This window comes from Tupaia chinensis, unplaced genomic scaffold (genome assembly GCF_000334495.1).
Source record: "Tupaia chinensis unplaced genomic scaffold, TupChi_1.0 Scaffold000641_1, whole genome shotgun sequence".
NCBI classification, from domain to species: domain Eukaryota; kingdom Metazoa; phylum Chordata; class Mammalia; order Scandentia; family Tupaiidae; genus Tupaia; species Tupaia belangeri.
The window spans coordinates 77,041-82,971 of NW_006160162.1; the positions used below are offsets into that span (position 1 = coordinate 77,041).

The 5,931-nt window shown below is 37.5% G+C and overlaps 1 pseudogene; it reads left to right on the forward strand.

The window, feature by feature from the left end:
* Nucleotides 1–5,931, forward strand: part of LOC102490683 (sphingosine-1-phosphate phosphatase 1-like) — a 25,873-nt pseudogene that overhangs the window by 17,868 nt on the left and 2,074 nt on the right.

Consider the following 5,931-nt stretch of genomic DNA (forward strand, 5'->3'; position numbering starts at 1 on the left):
GTGAGTTTAAGCCACTGGGTCTGGGACCCAAACTGCGGTCAACTACATGGGAGTGCAGCGACATAGCCATTACACTAACTGCTGGTCCACCATTCATTTTTACTGTCTCTTTACTTTTACATTTCTGCTTATGTTGCCAAAAACATTTTAATACAAATAAAATAATTATGGCAAAAATAATGAAAGCAAACAGTAGGTAATTCTACAAATAATAGAATGTGAACCACTTCTGCCCTTATCCAGAGTCAATTGGGTCACAACTTTACCTAAAGCAACACTTCTCAGGGGTAGTTAAAGGTACGCACATTGATGTTGAGTATTCCATAGACACATGTGGCTCAGCATGCAGTTTCCATGGGATGCTTGTTTCTATCACATCCTTCTAAGTGCTCCAAACCCTAAAGTACCCACAACAAGTACACCTGTGACCAGAACAAATTATCCCTTCTAATCCTCACCAGGGCAAACCAGTATGTAGGCAGTTGTCTTTGCTTAGATATCAAAGCAGTTTTAAGGCTGGCCCTTGTGAAGCCAAATTACCAAGAGTACTCTATCAAACATTTACAACTTATATAAAAATTCTACATCCTCATATTGGCCACCTCAAGATGAAAACAGATAATTCCCTAAATGGTAACTGACTTTAATTCCTTAATATTAAGCATAAAAACCACAGGATAATGTAGAAATTAAAATAGAAGTAAAATAAACCTGTCCTAAATTATAAACAATAAATTATTTGTGGGACAGCATAGATGACAAATTTTAGAATGAGGCAGACAAAAGTTGGAAGGCTGATTAATTTATCCCTCCTTCTCCTGTTTTAGCTTTGTCTCCTAGGGTATCCTGTGTTCACAAAATGTCAAATTGTGTCTCAATAACTTCATTATTAGTGTGCTGTCCTTGTATGACTCTTCACTTAATGTATCAGGTTCAGCAATGGCTTCATCAAAAGCTGTCTTTGAAAGAGGGCAAGCTTTCTCTGGAGAGTTCAGAATCTCATAACAGAACACAGAGAAGTTAAGAGCCAGACCCAATCTGATGGGATGTATGGGTCACATATCCTTTTTGCTGACTTCGAAACTGTTTTGTTATGCTTGTGACTGATCCTCAATCCCTTTCTTATCATCCCCATCAGCAACCTCAGCCAAGTAACAGTAGTAGTTGCCTTTCATTTTCAAGTAGAAGATATTACTCTCTTCTTGGGAAGCGTGGGGAATTGAACACTTTTCCAAAAGAGACAGTGTGCATCACTGCCGGTATCTATTAGCAGATGTCTCTTAAGTATCAGTTTTCTCTGTGTATTCTTGAGCCATCTGACTTTAGGTGCTCACTGCTCACAACGGGATTATAGAAATGTGTTTTATAGATAAACCTTGGATGTCTAAAGGCCACCACTCTATATAAACTAGGGAGGATGGTCACACCTCAAATCCCTTCTCCATTCTCCTGTCAGGGTTTTGGGCATACATGCCACATATGCGTGGCAAAATTATCAAGCTTCCAGGATCAGAACTCATACCATGGTCAACCATGTAGGAATCCAGTGCCTTAACCATCATGCCACCTGCTAGTCCCTCAGTAATATCTTTTAATGCACAGAAAAAAAGCTTCCTTTACAGCCTCAAAATATATATGGGAAATGTGGCCATGAGATTTTGTAGTAGTTCAGGAATATTAGGTTCAAATCTGAACATATCAAGGACAAGTAAGAATTTATACCTAAAGAGCAAGATGAGAGTAATTGGATATAAAATGACTAGGTGGTGAGGTGTATATCATGCTGGATAAAGTCTCTTCACAATCTAAATGATGTATAGCAATTTAATGTATGAATAATAATTTTTAAAATTACTAAAAAAGACAATACAGGTAATAGAGATACTGGTCAAATGCATTTATGTATATTATATACATGTGTGCAGGTAGGACTGGCAACACTTTCAGGAGCCTGATTACAGTTTTTCATTAGTTTATTTAACTTTATTAATTATTATTATTTCCAGTTTGATCAGAGAGAGAGAGAGGGAAAGTGAGAAAGCAAGCCACCAGGTCCAGGACTTGAACCACAGTTGGCCATGTGGGAGTCCAGTGCCTTTAACCACTATGCCACTTGCCACCCCCATGAGCCTGATTACAGTTTAATGAATCACGGGACAACAGGTGGCATAGTGGTCAAGGCACTGTACTCCCATGTGGTCATCATTCAATTTACAGGTCCAGTGGCTTGAAACTTACTTTGTGTTCCAGTGACTGGTTTCAATCTGATTTTAGCCCAGCCAACAGGAAATCATACACTTTTTCTGAGACTAGAAATGGGGGTATGGTGAACATTCACCAGACCACATAAAGTAAAACCACAGTAACTCCAATATGCAGAGCTCATTTCCTATCTACCTAGAATGGGGTCTAACTCCTACTTCACCTCACCATGGAGATTAAGGCAACTGGATCCCATAAGACAGACTATGTGGGTTTGAGACCTGAATTGAGTGGCTTGAAAAACATGCCAGGCAGCATGTACAATAATCTCAAGAGCAGAATGGAGGATAAGGGATTGTGACATGACCATTACCCAAGTGCCGATGTCTCACTTTCTTTTTTTCTTTCTCTCCCTCTCTTTTTCACCATGGTGAGGGCACACATCCTATAAGAAGAACAAAAAAAATAAAAAGCCTAAGAACAAATTAAAATAAATTAGAGTTCTGATTGCATAAAATCTTTAGTTTAACTTGCTTTATTAACTGACTAATCAGAGGACCAGCAGATAGTGTAGTGGTTACATTGCTGAACTTCCACATGACCAACTGCAGTTCAAATTCTGGACCTGGTGGCTTTAAAATCATGCCAGGCATGTGTGGGTACATGCCATGAGATTCTAGGAGGAGAATGGAGAAGAAGAGATTGTGGCTTGGTAATCCACCCTGGGGAGTGATTTCTCACTTTCTCTCCAATGATCACTTATGCACTAAAAAAAAATTCCCCCCAAATTAGAATTTTGCATATTTAAATTAAGGTTGAGTATTAAGAAATTAAAACCAGAATAATTCCATAGAGAATGGAGAAATATTTAAAGACATACATAACACTAATTAAATATGAAACACAAAAGGAACTATTTTTAAAATCTCAAAACAGTTTGAAGTAATATTCTTTTAAAAGCTGAAAATCTCCAAATGGAAAATAAACTATTATAAAGACCATTTCACTACAGAGAAAAATGTATTTTCAAATTGGTAAGAAGACATAGTGTAGTCAATAATTTACTAAAAGATCTGAATTTAATGTGTCAACAAAAAAAATTTTAAAACACTTTTTCTCAGAGTTAATGTAACAATGTATAAAACTATAGAAAAGTGGCCAAAAAGTACCTGAAATTTGCCAAATGGTTAAGAAACTGCCAAGCCAGATGCTATTTATTTTTTCCTTTTCTTTAAAAATTTATGACTTAATTTTATTTATTATTATTATTATATGTTTAATTAACAATAGGGCAACACCTGTGCTCGCCAGCTAGGGGTGTAAGAATGAGAAAACAAACCACTAGGTCTGAGACTGAACCATTAACAGCCATGTGAGAATCCAGCACCTTAGCTACCATGCCACTCTTGGCCTTGCCAGAGACTATTTTAAGGTTCTAGAACATAGGGAAAATAAAAAATGCTTCAATCATGGTTTCTGGACCTACATAGGAACAAGATGACATGTGGGATACATCCAATTCTAGAAGGGTTATGAAAGTTAGTATAAGCATGGGGAATGTGACTCACTCTTCATCATAATAGTTCCAAAGTAGTGTGATACTAATGCTCTTATCATAGAAAATGTAGGAACCAGCAGATGGCATAATGGTTAAGTGGTTAGACTCCCATGTACTTGACCACAGTTTGCTTCTGGACATGGCAACTTAAAACTCACTCTGGGTGAATGTGTATGCATGCCTAAGATACCAAGAGGAGAATGGAGGAAAAGGGATTGCAGCATGGCCATCCCTCTTGGGAGTGATTTCTTGCTTTCTGTATCTCTGTCTCTCTGTCTTTATGGCAAGCACATGCACCCTAAGGCTAAAACATTCTGGGACCAGCAGATGGCATAATGGTTACATCATCAGACTCCCACATTGTCGACTGCTGTTTGAGTCCCAGACCGTGTGGCTTAACCTCACGATGGGCACGTGTGCTCGTGTTCCCAAGATCCCAAGAGGAGAATTGAGGAGAAGGGATTGCAGTGCGGCCATTCCTTCTGGGAGTGATTTCTCACTTTCTGTCTCTCTGTCTCTCTCTTTATGGTGTGCACACACAGACTATGGCAAAAACCTCTCAAAAACAAAACAAAACAAAATAAAACAAAAAACTCTCCAAAGAAAAAGAAAATGTGAAATATTTCAAGTGACATACATGTTTTAACTGCACAATTGTTCAATTAGTCCATTTGTTCCACATTATATTTAAAAATCCAAAAACTACCTTGTATTTTAAATTGTTATACATAAAATTCATATGTATATATTTTATAGTTATATACATATCTGTAATTTTCTTATATATAATTTTTTTAATGTATAAAAATGGTGAATGTGTGCACTCCTCATTCACATCCATAAAAGTATTTGTTGTCTTGTTTATAAATTAATGATCCTCCTTTAAAATCTCCTCTATTCAGGTGACACCATAATTATCCAGCTAAATGAGATGTTTTTTCATCACAAGGCCCTCAAAAGTGCTCTTCATTGTTTGGAAATGATTTGCTTAAATGGAGAGAAAATTTTTTCAAGGTATTCTAGAGCTCTGGGAATATCATTTGTAGGAGCTACATGTACCAATGCAGCAGTATCTCTGAATGGCAGTCTAGGCCTAAACTTTATGTCTTGTGGCTTGGCTGAATTATTTTCCCTCCATCACATGACTTGACTGGATTTCCTAATGCTGTCCTCTCTGTTTACATATCTATTGAAGAACTACCAATATATATTGGCAGTGTGTGTGTATGTGTGTGACCCAAATCCTGAAAGAACAGAGAAGGGAATGCAATGTAGCCATCTGCCCTTGGGGATGACTTCTCACTCTCCCTCTCTCCCTGTTTCTCTATGCAGTGAATACACACATGCTATAACAAAAACGTATAAACAAATAAATAAACTAGGGCAGCAAGTGGCCTGGTGGTTAAGGCACAGAATCCCATATGGCTAATTGTGCAGTTCAAGTCCCATACCCAATCCCTTGAAAAATACACTGTGCACTTGTTTGTACATGATTAAAATCCTGAGAGGAGGGTGGAGGAGAACAGATTGCTGCATAGTCATCCTCCTTGGGGATGATTTCTCACTTTCCTTCTCACTGTCTCTCTTCAGAGAGTTCAGTGGCTTCATAGAAAAACACTAAAATAAGTAAATAAATATGACAGCTACCTACTATTTCACATTAATAAATTTTTATAGGAGGGCTGGCAAGTAATGTGGTGGTTATAGGTGCTGGATTTCCACATTGAGTCCTGAACCTAGCTGCTTGCTTTTGCTTTCCATTTCTCTCTGTCTGATCAAATGTTAAAATAATAATAACAAATGGAATTGAATAAATAAGTAATTCTATAAAATAAATTTAAAAATAAATAAATTATTATAGGAAGTGGTTAATCAAGTGTGAACTCTCCCATTTATACTCTGCATTAGCTAACCCCTGACCTTCACAGCTTGTGACTATCACTTTGTTCTCTGTGCCTGGCTATTTGCATGTTTAGTCTGGCATTTGAAACTCTCTCTCTCAAGCCCACATTTACTATCATTCACCCATTTCATCATTTCTGCAGTTATATTCCGAGCACTGAATAAATAATCTTTTCTTTTAAGCAGTCTAACTGGCCCAGTTGAATCCACCTCTCATGGGCAACCAGGGATTCAAAACTAGAAGATGAGAGAGTATGATGGAGATCAGG